The sequence below is a fragment of the Mustela putorius genome, unplaced genomic scaffold (assembly GCF_011764305.1).
Source record: "Mustela putorius furo isolate JIRA1106 unplaced genomic scaffold, ASM1176430v1.1 tig00003858_pilon_pilon_pilon, whole genome shotgun sequence".
Classification (NCBI taxonomy): domain Eukaryota; kingdom Metazoa; phylum Chordata; class Mammalia; order Carnivora; family Mustelidae; genus Mustela; species Mustela putorius.
Genome location: NW_025422010.1, coordinates 9,358,264 through 9,372,818, shown reverse-complemented (window position 1 = coordinate 9,372,818; position 14,555 = coordinate 9,358,264). Strand labels below are relative to the sequence as shown.

General features: G+C 41.5%; 1 pseudogene; it reads left to right on the top strand.

Annotated features, from left to right (window-relative positions):
• Window positions 1–2,905: 2,905 nt before the first annotated feature.
• On the top strand, window positions 2,906–3,192 carry LOC101671074 (annotated as a pseudogene).
• Window positions 3,193–14,555: the final 11,363 nt, after the last annotated feature.

Below are 14,555 nucleotides of genomic sequence, written 5' to 3'. Positions count from 1 at the left end.
ATCCTCTGGGGAAAACCTTTGGAGAACAATAACAGAATAAAATAAGAAAGGGGCTGGATTCTATTTGCATCGTAAAGTCAACAGTTGAACAAAGCCCCGATTTCCCATTTTGATGTGTTCCTGGGTCTGAATCATGCTGGCACATGCCCCATCTGTCAGGTATAATGATGGCATTTTGAATGGCCTGATTGTAGCCCCAGGATTAAAGCCCAGCTGAGTAATGTGGTGTTGAGTTAAGACATGCCCACTATAAAGAGACTGTTCTTCTCCTTCACAACCAAAGCGTAGACAGAGCTCTTTCTGTTCATGACGTGACCTGTCTTCAGATCTGCTGCTAAAAGGGAAACAAGCCCTTCTTCTGTTTGTTCTTTAATAGCCTCATCTCCGACCTTCCCATCTTCAGATACTCAGCATTAAAGTGACTTCACTGAAATTTGCCATAAATATTGCAAATAGTTTGTTCTGTTCTCTCTCTTTTTTTTTCCCTCAAAATGGTCATGATTATGAGTAGGTTAATAGAACAACAACACCCCTCCTAAAACCAACTGAAAATATTTCAAACAGCTTTCTCAGTCTTCCGTCCCAGGAAGACTATCTGAAATGGAAAGCAGAATTTTTAAGACTTTGAACTCCATGATTCAGACATACCTGGAGTCATACCCCGGCTCTAGAAATTACCATAGGGTGTAGCAATCATAAAACATGTCATCAAAATTTTAACACACTTCCCATCAAGAGTTGAGGTCAATATCTCCAACTCTTGAATCTAGGCTCTGTGAATGCTCAACTGATAAAATGGAACAGAAGTAATGGTGACAGTTTCTAGACCCAGGCCCCAGGAAACCAGCAGATTCTGCTTCCTGCCTCTTGGGATGCCCCTTCTTCTTCATGGAACTCGGTCACCGTGACATGAAGAAGGAGAACAGCCCATGGAGGAGCTCATGAAGCGAGGACCCAAGTTCTCAGGACCCCAGACTCAGTTGAGCTGTCAGCCTGTAGCCTGTCCTGTGACAAAGCCATCTTGGAAGTGGTCACCTAGCCCCAAGCTACCACATTCATGTACAGGTTGTTGTGTAGACCTTTGTTTTCATTTCTCTTGGGTATAGACCAAGTACTAGAATTGGGATGTTATATGGGAACTCTATATTTGACCATTTGAGAAATTGCCAACCTATTTTTTACATCAGCTGCATTATTTCACGTTCCCACTAGCAAGGCTGGAGGGTTCTAATACTCCATATCTTTGCCAATACTTTTTATTATCGGTCTTGGTGATTATAGCTATCTTAGTGTGTGTGAAGTGTATCTCATGTAATTTTGAGCTGCACTTCCCTGATGTCTAATGGTGTTGAACATCTTTCCATGTGTTTCTTGGTCATCTGCAGATCTTATTTGGAGAATGTCTACTCTGATTCTCCACCTGTTTTTTTTCGTTTTTTGGTTTTTTAAAAGATTTTTATTTATCTATTTGACAGAGAGAGATCACAAGTAGGCAGAGAGGCAGGCAGAGAGAGGAAGGGAAGCAGGCTCCCTGCTGAGCAGAGAGCCCAATGTAGGGCTCGAACCCAGGACCCTGAGATCATGACATGAGCTGAAGGCAGAGGCTTTAACCCACTGAGCCACCCAAGCGCCCCCTCTCCACCTGTTTTTAAATTGGGTTATATGTTGTTGTTGGTTTGTTTGTTTGTTTGTTTCACTTCTCTTGATGGTGTCTTTGAGCCACTAAAGTTTTTATTTTGATGAAGTTCAATTTGTCAGTGTTTTCTTTGGTTACTTACACTTTTAGGTGTTCTATCTAAGAAACCAATACCTAATCCAAATCACAAAGATTTACACCTATTTTTTTTCTCTTTAAGGGTGTTATAGTTTTAGATTAGGTTTTTTTTTTGTTTTTTGTTTGTTTGTTTGTTTGTTTTTACACATTTGGGGTTAATTTCTGTATATGGTGTTTGGTAGATCATCTAATTTCATTCTTTTACAAGTGGCTATTCGGTTTTCCAAGAATAACATATTGAAAAAGCTCTTCTTTTCCTCATGGCCTTGGACCCATTGAAAATCAATTAACTGCAAATGTATCTATTCCCATTGACCTATATGTCTGTCTGCATGCTAGTAACACACTGTCTTGATTCCTGTAGATTTAAAACCAGTTTTTGTTTCCAGAAATGAGTTCTCTAATTTTGTTCTTCTTTTTCAAGAATGTTTGGCTCTTCTAAGTCTCCTGTGTTTCCCTGTGAATTTTAGGATCCTCTTGTGAATGTCTGCGAAGAACCCAGCTAGAATTTTGATGGGGATGTCAGTGAATGACTTTGCCATGAATCACTACAGGGAACACTGACATCTTGACAACATCTTGAGTCTTCTGATCCTCCAACACAAGATATCTTCTCATTTAGAGAGATCTAAATGATCTCTCATTTAGAGAGATCTAAATTAAGGAGATCTTCTCAGATCTTCCTTAATTTCTTTCAACAATGTTTTATAGTTTTCTGAGTAGACATTTTGTTTTGTTAAATTCATTCCCAAGTCTTTTATTCTTTTTTGACATAAAAAGAGCAGTTCTTGCTCTTTGGCTGTATTGGGAAGCCTTTCCCTGCTAAGAGTTTTATCTTACATAAGTATTTCAGTTACCTGGGAGTTTCAGACTTCTCTGGCTAAGTGTCAGCTCTTTTGCAATTAATTCAATTAGAAATAAACCCCATGATAAAGATCTTCTCCTGCCCTGGTCTGGTAGGTTTTAAATAAATTCTAGTAAGTTCTAAAGACTTATCTTTTATTTCAGAAAATGCTTTTTGAGCACTGCCACCCTCCATCTGCTCCTCTTGGGGGGCTGCTTTGTGCTTGTTCAGTGCCAACCTGATCCTTTCTTTGTGAAGCTGCAGCCGAAGAGACCTCAGGACTTACCATGGCCAATGAAGAGCCCAAGGAATAAGTCAGAACTGAGAACTACAATCATAATAACTTGAAGGTAGGGGGCAGGATGGTTCTGTAGTGCTGTTTAGGATTAAGAGGCATATGCCACTTAGTAAATGATGACAACCTATTGTGCATGGCAAGGGTTGTCAATGAGGCAGATCAGATTCTGATTTGACGGGCAACCAATCCATGAAACAGACAGACCTGCACAGTTGGAAGTGGATGAGGAAGATAACAATTGATGTGTTCCAGGAGGGGGTGGGAGGTGTCTACTAAAAAGGGAATCTGCTACTTCTTTCCAGAACTCTGTTCCTCCAGACTAAGAAGAAAGTAGAACTGCAATTAGGTTCTACCATATCCTCACTAGGATCATATTGTGTAATACAGTTTTCTCTATTCTTTCATTTCCCCCCTCCTGATTTTTTTGTTGTATGTAAAGTATTTGGAGCATGTGCATAAGCATACTGGCTTTTGTTGTTGTTGTTTAATAAATGGCCAATGATGTGTTTTGATCAACATCAGATGGAGACAGAATGGAGAAAAATACTGCTTCTGTGGGAATAGCCCCTTTCTCCATTCGTGGTACACTCATTCAGCTCTTATCTTTGTATTCCAGTAAGTTATTTTGCTTTCAGTCTTTAATACACACAAAAAAGAACAACATAAAAAATTATTCTACATTGTTTAATTGGAGAATTTTAATGTTTTTTACTTATCATTGTAAAACTAAGATAATTTTTACAACTTTTTTATATGTAGCTGTTATATGTAGGGCAAACTGACTTTTAGTAGAGATAAATTATTCTAAAAGAAACGGTAGCCTCAGGTATCACTTCCCTTCAAGCCATGCATCTTATTGTTTGAATAAACTTCTTGTTAAAAAAAAAGGAAAATGCTTTCTTATTTCTGTATCTCAGCTCAAATGTAATTAACAAGAAAATGGAATGCGGTTCCCTATGTGTCTTCTGAGACTGGTGCTAAATAACCTTGTGTTAAAGAAAACTAAGGCAGAAATCTTTCCCCAGATGCTTTCCTTGCCAGAGATTCTGCTCTTTGGGCTATTTCCGTATGCCCTTTCAGCAACAAGATGTTCGGCAGAAGCATATGTGAATTTCAAGTTGCTCTTTGTTGGGAATAATTAGGGAAAGCATGAAATGGAGTTCAGAAATAGAAAAGAGAGATGATACAAAAGAAGAGAAGTAGGAATTCTGCCAAGAAGCCTTGAGAGGAATGAAGGGAGCTAGAGAAAGGCTGTACCTGGAATAGCTCCTGCTCAGCCAAGGTAGCACTCCCCCCCGCCCAGGACCCCTGCACCCAGGAGGGCGTGGACTATCTGTGACGTCGGTCATCAAAACCAGAATGGGACCAAAGTGGGCTTCATACTCTCTTTAATGAAAAGTTTCAAATACACAGAATAAAAAAGAGTATGTATTTTGTCATAATGAACATATATAATGAACATCCATATGCCTGTCATCCCAAATTCAACACGTCAACTCATGACCAAATGTGTCTCTGCTCTGAACTTAGTCCCCAGCCACACACTTGAATATTTGGAAGCAAATCCCAGACATTATATTATTTCATCCATAAATCTTTCATTATGAGTGGTTATATTCTTGCATGTATATATCCATTATCACACCTTTGAAAATGAACAATAGTTTTTCTTAACATTATACACTATTCAACCAGGGTTCAAATTTCCCCATTATCTCATAAGTTTTTCTTTAAAGTTTATTTGAATCAGGATCCATATAAAGTCCCTATGTTGCCGTTGGTAGGTGTTTCTCTAAAAGTCTTTGAAGATTCTAGCACAGGGAGGAATGTTTCTTAGCATGTGAATAGCCTGCAACAGTGTAAGAAAAATGTATCATTGTCCTGTGGAACTGACAGGGTAAGCAAAATCTTAACCACTTTTAACAACCAAACACAAATCACAGTAAGTATAAATTTCACCTATCATAGACTCAGAAGGGTAAAGATGGAACTTCATTTTACTAATTATTATTATTTTATTTATTATTGAAATATAGTATAGTTGACAATGTTTTATTAGTTTGAGGTGTGCAACACAGTGATCTGGTAATTCTGCACGTTTCTTAGTGCTCACTCTTTAAATGCAGTCACCACCTGTCACCCTATAGTTAATTACAATTTTATTGGCTATATTCACTAGGCTGTACTTTTCATCTCCATGACTTATTTATTTCGTAACTGGAAGTTTGTGCCTCTTACTCCCCTTAGTCTATTTGACCCACTCCCCACTCCCTCACCAGAGCAACCACCAGTTTGTTCTCTGTATAAAGAGTCTGTTTGGTTTTTTGTTTGTTTCTTCATTTGTTTTGGTTTTTTGTTGTTGTTGTTGTTTTGTTTTGTTTTACATGTAAATAAAATCATATGGTATTTGTCTTTCTCTCTCTGACTTATTTCACTCAGCCTAAGACCCGCTAGGCTGATTTGAATGTTGCCCATCAACAACATTCATGTTGTTGCAAATGGCAAGAACTTGTGCTTTTTTATGGGTGAATAATATTCAATTATGTATATACCACACCTTCTTTATCCCTTTATCAGTGGACACTTGCGTGGTTACCATATCTTGGTTGTTGTAAATAATGTTGCAATAAACATAGGGGTGCATATAGCTTTCAAGTTAGTTTTCTCCTTTTCTTCGGATAGATAGCCAGTAGTGATATTATTAGATCATATCCTATTTCTAATTTCTTGAATAACCTCCATGCTGTTTTCCACAATGGCTGCCCCAACTTATATTCCTACCAGTAAGGCACAAGGACTCCCTTTCTCCGCATCCTCACCAACAGTTATTATCTATTGCCTTTTTGATACTAGCCTTTCTGAGAGGGGTAAGGTGATATCCTGGTTTTGATTTGCATTTCCCTAATGATGAGTGATGCTGAACATCTTTTCATGTGTCTGTTGGCCATCTGGATGTCTTCTTGGGAAAATGTCTATTCAGGTCCTTTGCCCATTTTTAAATCAGATTGTTTGTTCTTTTGGCCTTTAATTGCATAAATTCTTTATATAATTTGGTTATTAACTCCTTATCAGATATATCATTTGCAAACGATCAACCCATTCTGTAGGTTGCCTTTGTGTTTTGTTGGTGATTTCCTTTGCTGTGCTAAATCTTTTTATTTTGGTGTAGTTCCACTAGTTTAATTTTACTTTTGTTCTGTTTGCTTGAGAAGGGAGATCCATAAATACACGTTGCTAAGGCTAATGTCCAAGAGACTACCGCCTATGTTTTCTTTTAGTTTTCTGGTTTTAGATCTCACACTAATTTTTAACTTGAGTCCTTACTCTGTCTCTTTTTGCAAACTTGATCTAGTCTCAGATAAATTTAATCAGACCCAGTGAGGTTTTGTTTTCTTTGTTTTGTTTTTCCAAAGTTCATTAAGACCTCCTGGTCCCTTTTTTCTTGGATGCAGGTCTAGTCACATTCAGAGGACCTACCCCCTTTTTCCCAGAAGATGATGTTATCAAATTGGACCGACTTAAGTGCAGTTTGCTGTAATGGGTAGGAGCTTATCCTGAGACCCTCCCATTGTATTGTCCCCCCGTATTAGCTTTCTACTGCTGCATAAATAACAAAGTGCCACAAACTTAGTGGTTTAAGGCAATGCTCACTTGTTAGCTCACAGTTCTACATGTTAGAAGTCTGTCCTTTCCAGAGATGTTTCTCCATCTTCAAGCCAGCAAGAGCACACCAGTCCTTCATAGGCTTTGAATTTCTGACTTCCTCTTCTGTAACCAGATGGAAAAAACTCTCTGCTTTTAAAGGGCTCATGTGATTAGATACCATGTTTGCCTTCAGAGACTCTCTCTATCTTGATGCCAGCTGATCCAGAAACTTAATTTTATCTGAAAAACATCCATACAGCAGTTCTGAGACCAGTGTTTGAAGACATGTGTCCACCAGGGCTAGGAATGGAGAGCAGCAATTTCAGAACTCTGCCTACCACACCTTCCAAGGTAAATTTCCATGAACCACAGCTGGGTCAACAACTGTGCATATCATACTTTCTGATATTGGATCTCCCGGTCCTGCAGTGAGCCCTGGGCAGTTCCTTGGCATAGGCTCTTTCTCCCTGTTCTAATTTCCAAAAGTGAGGAAGGCAAGAGTAGGGGCTAGAAAAGAAGCTGACCCCCAGTGCATTGGAAACTGCAGCTTGAGCCCGTCTCAAAGGGAGCTGGGACAGTCCTTCAGAGCCCAGACCAAAACAAGAAGATGGGCTTGTATATGCCCCACATCAGCCTATCACTGACCAGGAGCCACCTTCTGGGGACGGGAATGAGGCATAAGCTCAGGGTAGACAGTCTGTGGCAGAGGGCAGTCTCCAGGGAGGGACCCATTGGTGGATGAGGCAGTTGTTTCCAGGTGCTAGAAGACCAGTCCTGGTTCCAAAAGTGAGACCCCAAGCTACCCTACGAGAACATCCACTCCATCCAACTTTTCTTCTTTCCACTTGTTCTACATCAGACCTTTTGAATTTATAAGTCAAAAACTTGGGTACATTTGTTATCTGTCTTTGCTGTGCCTGAGCTAATAAAATGGTTTCATATTTTATGAATCATTCTGCCAAGGGAAAGTTTTTTGCTTTACAAAAATCACATTATGGGTGCCTGGGTGGCTCAGTCCGTTAAGCATCGGCCGTTAGCTCAGGTCGTGATACCAGGGTTCTGGGATCGAGTCCTGCATTGGGCTCCCTGCTCAGTGGGGTACCTGCTTCTCCCTTCCCTGCTCCCCCTGCTTGTGTGTGCTCTCTCTCTCACTCGCTCTATCAAATAAGTAAATAAAATCTTTTTAAAAATTTCACATTATGCCACTTGGCTTTAAAAAAGGGTGTACAGTAGTACCTGTTTCGCTAACTAAAAAAAACCCAAAGAGATTTTTTTGCTCTTACCCAAAAAGCAAAAATAGCATTCAGCATTTGTTTTGCAATGAGCCCAGCAGGTACAGACGCAGCACAAATGCCAAGCAGCAAGACTGGCCCTGCCCAGCTCCTTCCCCAGGAGCTACACTCAGCATCTCAGCATCCCACATCATAGCTCTGAACAGTCCATGAGCATGTGCTTTACCTACATTTATCTGCTTCACTCCTTAGCAAGATGTGTGCTAAGGAATCAGAAAAGCCCAACAGAGGTCTAGAAACATTCAAATTTTTCTCTGTATAAATTAATGGTAATTGCTTCTTTGCTGTGTACCATTTTGGCTTTGGAAATGTTTCATAGGAATGTTTTACTTTCAGACCGCAGGGTGAAATCTGTGTTCAAATGTATAATATCCTTTATTGCTAATTTTATGAATAATAACATTTTATTAATTTTTATATTTGTGAATATAGTATTCTACTGTTTTTTTTTTCCTTATGTTAATAAAAACTTAAACCAGCACCAATCCTTTCTGGACAGAATGAGAAAGAAAATATGAAGTGTTTGTCTATGGGTTCTCATGGGTTCACTTTACAACCTAGGTTCTGAGTTCTAACTCAGTTTTTCCCATGAAAACTGTAGGCTAAATGCTTCGCTCCCATGTGCCTACCCTCATCAATCACAGGCTTTTTGAAGCCTGTCTCCCCCTCTATCTCCAGCACACAGTGCTCCACGGATGATGGATCTCACCCTCTGATATAAATAAATACATAAATAAGACTCTCATAGTTTTCTATTGAAGAATACATCCCATGCCTTTAAACCCTGATGGATACAAAAATTAAATTAGATGGAAAAATGGGATAGGCCAGGCATTTGGACACATTTATTGGGAACTCTGGAAGCTCCTGCTGTTAACTCGGGCTACAGATACAGGCTATGAAATTCATGCACTGTTCATAGACAAACTCACAAACCTGCATTTTTACCTATAGGAGCCACGAGCATGTTGGGTTGCTTGGTGTCCAGTGTGCATGTCCTTTCGGGCATCCAGGAACAAAGGCCAGTATTCAGGTAACCTCCAGAAGTCACTCTTTGGGACGCCTGGGTGGCTCAGTTGGTTGGAAGACTGCTTTCGGCTCAGGTCATGATCCCAGAGTCCCAGGATCGAGTCCCGCATTGGGCTCCCAGCTCCACGGGGAGTTTGCTTCTCTCTCTGACCTTCTCCTCGCTCATGCTCTCTCTCACGGTCTCTCTCTCAAATAAATAAATAAAATCTTAAAAAAAAGAAGTCACTCATGCCCTGGAGCCAGGGGTCTTGCTGAGTCAGGGGTCTTGGAAAATACTCATGATGACCCCACCCAGTCGCTCCTCAGCTGTTATCTCCTGGGCTGAAACACTCCAAACAAATCAGGAACTCCTTGACCTTTACAAGGAGGCCATTCATTATCTGTTCTGTAAGGTGTATGTAAGGGAGGAGCTGTAGGTCCTAGCCAGAAAAGCAGTCTTTCATGGAGTCCTTTCAGGTTTTTTTTTTTTTAATCTCAGTACCACTTCTAGAAATCGATTGTATGGATACACTTGTCCATGTATGAAAATATTTATGTACAAAATTATCTATCCATCTATAGTGCTTTTTTTTTTTCTTTTTGACATAGAGATAGAGATCACAAGTAGGCAGAGCAGCAGGCAGAGAGAGAGGGAGAAGCAGGCTCCCTAATGAGCAGGGAGCCTGATGTGGGGCCCGATCCCAGGACTCTGGGACCATGACCTGAGCCGAAGGCAGTTACTTAACCAACTGAGCCACCCAGGCAAAATATTAGAAATAACCTAAGTGTTCATCAGTGGGAAAGTGGCCAGATAAATTATGCTAAATCTGTCCAATAAAAAGAATCCATATTCTTACACTGTAAAATGAAACAGGAAGCTTTAAGGTACTTCTTTACCATAAAGTAAGTGAAGAGGAAGACACAGCAAAGTGGGCATTGTGTGCTAACAGGTTTGTAAAAGGAGGGGGAGCGTGGGTTTGCAACCTCTGTAAGGAACACCACACCTGGGTGATTAAAACAGGAACTTTTTTCACAGTTCTGGAGGCTAGAAATTTGAGATCAAAGTATTGGCAGGACTGTTTTTTTTTTCTGAACCTGTTTCCTTGGCTTGTAGCTCTCCCTCAGTCTTCATATGGTCTTCCCTCTCTGTGTGTCTGGGTCCTATTTCCTCCTCCTATAAGGACAAACTTCGTTGAGAATTAGGGATCACCCACAGGACCTTGTTTTAGCCTAATCACCTCTTTAAAGGGCTTATCTACAAATAGAGTCTCATTCTGAGGTACAAATAAAATGCGGGTGGGGGTGGGGAGACAATTCAGGGGAGAAAAGAAAGAGAGAGATACATGCTAGTGTATGCATAAAATACCTATGGAGTACACACAAGAAAGGAAATCAATATTATTTGTCTTCAAGGAAGGGCCTGGGATGGCTATGGGGTTGGGAAGCAGGGGGATGTTTCATGTTATTCCCTCTAGAACCTTCTGAATTTTGTATTATTGCTTTTGCTATATATCAAAAGAATATACAAATTTTAAAAAGTTTAAATCAAGAAGCTGAGTTGGCATTTAGGACTTCAGACTATATCTGGCATGTAACAGGATGACTGTTTCTGTGCTGATGAAGTAACCAGTCCTTACATTCTTCAAGGACAATAATTGCCTGTCTGGCACTTCCATAATGGAAATAAAGCTACTGTAAACCAATGTTGTCACAAGATAAATGCTTCCTATTTCAAAAGGAAGCATCTGAACATTTATCTATTTTCAGAGTCCAATTTTCTGTGACAACAGCATTTTCCCATGGCTAACTTCAATGTACAGGCTAATGCGTTTGTAACTGATGACTCTTTTACAAATTGTGTGTGTATAACATAATGATGTATGTTCACTTAGGCTAAGATATGTGTAATTGAACAACATTTTTATGTTAGCCGTAGTTGAAATAATATGTCCTGTAGTGTTGTAAGATGGGGAAATAAAGCTCTGTCTTAATAAATCTCAGTGTTGAGAATAAATTTCCTGACACTGAGAAGTTGAAAAGATCTAGAGTATAGACAATAGGACTGGTAATACTACACCCCAGGATATTTTGAGGGATAATCATAGTAAGTAGTACAGTGGTGCAATTGTTCAATGTTACATATTTGCCAAGTGTTTTTGTGCATTGTTCACTTAATGTTAATGCCTTCCTACTACTCTTTGAAGCCTAGATTTTCAGTCCAATCTTATAGATGAAAAATGTGAAGCAGTGTAGCAAGAAAATGGTCAGCATCAATCCTGAGTCTTTGAGCAATTCAAAGGCTGTTTGTTATATGTATTTAGAAATATTGTCAATTTTTTACAGAAATTGGTACAACCTCAATTTGGCCAATGGATCTCCCCAAGTGCCGAGAAAATGTCATTCAGAGACCAAAACACGGTGTAGAAAGCACACAAGTAAAAACAAAATCTATACAGTGTGTGGTCACTTATTTATTGAGTGATTATTAGTGATAATTATGGCATGCAAAGTATTTTCACATACCTTGTCTCATTTTATTACCATGGAAAATGTGTAGGACAGTTCTTATCACAAATCCGCGAAGAAACATTATATTAATATTAAAAGGTCTTTAATAATATGAAGCCTGTCTTATTTTCTGTGTATGCTCCTGAATGCTCCAATACATACCCACAGATGACTCTAAATCCCTACAGACCACAAAACCCAAGTATGTGATAGAACTTTAATGACAGAGCAGTAACTGAACATGAAACACTTTTCTTATCCCAAGGAATTTTAAATATTAAACAATCGGGGCGCCTGGGTGGCTCAGTGGGTTAAGCCACTGCCTTCGGCTCAGGTCATGATCTCAGGGTCCTGGGATTGAGTCCCATATCGGGCTCTCTGCTCAGCAGGGAGCCTGCTTCCCTCTATCTCTCTCTCAGTCTGCCTCTCCGTCTACTTGTGATCTCTCTCTGTCAAATAAATAAATAAAATCTTAAAAAAAAAACATATTAAACAATCAACACTATAATGCGTTGCAAGGCAGGTCTAGCCTCTCTCCAAGGTCCTGAGGAGGGTCCCTGCCCACAGTCACTGCGTGTCATAATGGACTGATTTGCATTTGAGAATACGCATCCCTTAGCCTCTGTTAGCAGTTTAAAGATCTGACTTGCAATTGTGACAGCAGGAATTCGCTTGAGTTGCCTATGGACTAACCAGCTCAGTCATGGCTCTGGTTGACTACAGACCCAGCTGACATGGTTAGGAGCAGAAGGACCACCCAACTAAGCAGGCAGGATCGAGAAAGATAATAAAACAATTGTTTTAAGCCACTGAGTTGGAGTGGCAGTGGTGGGGAGCATTGTTGGCCAGCAAAACATAACTGAGACACTGACCCAGACAAATTCCATCAGAAGACACTGCCTATGTCCATTTATTTAGTAAATTCTGATTATCTACTCAGAGGTAACCGTCTCCCCTACCACCTCCAGTCTCCTGTGCTCTTCCTAGCAAACACTGCACCACCGTCTATGGGGTGCCCAACCCAGCAGCCCCACGGCTGGGGAGAGGAAAGTAGTGCCCGCTCAGAAACCACTTACAGAATGAGTGAATAAATGAATCTATGCAGTTCCACAGACTGCTGTGTGCTCCCACATTCCATTCCCCCAGCTGCCTCGTTTATCCCTAACACTATGCACCACTCATAACTGATGAGCCGAACCCTTGATCTTCAAGACTTAAGCTGGAAGTCACCTTTTCTAAAGCATGCTTCGGCTACCCGCACCCCCATCCCAGTATTAAGGCCCTTTCTTAAGCCCATCCTTAGAGAAGGATGAAGAAAAGAGCCCAGATAAAAGGAGTTGAACTTCAAATTATTGTTTTAAACGGAGAGGGCTGGGAGAGGGGGAGAGACATTCTTAAGTGTGTGTTACAACCAGCGGGAATCTCATCCAGTACTGGAAGAGCTCAGTCACAGATGAGAGGGTAGCATTGGTTTTGTGCATCTGATATAGTGGGTAAATTTTGATTCCAACTACATAGAGCCAGCCCGGGTGACCTTGGCCAGGTGGTTAACCTCTCCATTAACGTGAGGATAACGCACCCACGCTGTAGCCACGTGGTGAGGACGAAAGAACCTAAGACCTTTTAGGAATGGTGCTAGAACAGGAGTCAGCCCTGCAAATGGGACAGGTGCCACCTTGCCCTCTGGGATAACACCACTACATTCCCACACCTGATTGTCTGCCCTGTGCTGCTATCTAGGCATCTAGCTCACTAGTCCCTGGGCAACTCAAAGACAAGAACTCTCTTACTCACTTACGTGTGCTTGGCACTGAGCACAGCGCTGGGCATGTTTGTTGAATGAAGTTATCCCGAAAGATAACGATAAGCAGGCTTAAACCTGGGGCCTCCAGAAGGACTGGCAAGCAGCTGAGAGGGTAAGGCACCAGGGACCCGTGCTGGCTCCCTGCCTTCTGGAGCCTGCCTCCGTCCCTGGGGAGCGAGGCTGGACCGCCCCTATGGGGCTGGGGACTGCCGATGGAAACTAGGAGTCTGGTACTGAGGGTCACGCCGGTCAAGCCACTTCTGTTCACAAAGACTGTCAGATGTTAATGGCATGAGGACGCTGGCCATCTGCCCTTGGAACCCGAACAGCTGCCAGGCAGAGAGAGATGTACCGTCTATTTACCGAGAGCCTGAAGGGGAAGCTTAAGGTCTAAGAAATGAGTGAGTAAAGAGCCGGGCAGGAAGGGGCAGTGGGGATGAGCTTGACTAATGAGAATAACTAATGAAACTGTGCGTTTACTCTAGCTGGGCAGTACGCCCAGACCGGCTCTGCGGTATCTCCTCCAATCTCGACAGCAACCCTCCAAAGAAGGTATTCTTAATCCTAATTTACAATTGCACAAACGAAAGTCACAGAGTTCAGATAATTTTCCCAGGGACACAGCGAGGGGTGGGCAGTCTGAGCCCCCAGGGGGGAACATCCCACAATCTCACACTCGTCTCCCACAGCCCTGGGACATCCCCAGCTGGGGCCTAATCGCGCATCTCATCTTTCTAACTAGACCAGAAATTGCAACATCTCTTTGTAACTTCCCTTCCACCGTACCGGTGCAAACAACTCTCATGCAATTAGGCTACAGAGGGAGAGGGGTGCCGGACCCCAGGCCCAGCTCCATAGCTCTCTGACCTGAGTGTGCCTTTCTGCCAAGTGTGATTAGTTGACTCCTAAGAGACTCCAGCTCCAACAGTCTACAATTCAGAACTGCTGGTCAAATGATCGCCTTCACAGGACCGTACCTAGCCTATGCAGAGCTTATCTGTTTAAAAAGGTCACACTAGGGGTGCCTGACTGGCTCAGTGGGTTAAGCCTCTGCCTTTGGCTCAGGTCATGATCTCAGGGTCCTGGGATTGAGGCCCACATCATCGGGCTCTCTGCTCAGCGGGGAGCCTGCTTCCCCCTCTCTCTCTGCCTGCCTCTATGCCTACTTGTGATCTCTCTCTCTGTGTCAAATAAATAAATAAAATATTTAAAAAATTTTTTTAAATAAATAAAAAGTTCAAGCTAGAAATGTGTCCTTAGAACTAAGTATGCAGGATGAATGGCAGAGTCTGTCGCTGGCAGAAAAATATGAAAATAAACATGGATGCATCAAGTTCAGTAACCTTGAAGCTGGCTATGACCATCACAAAAACTCAGCAAGG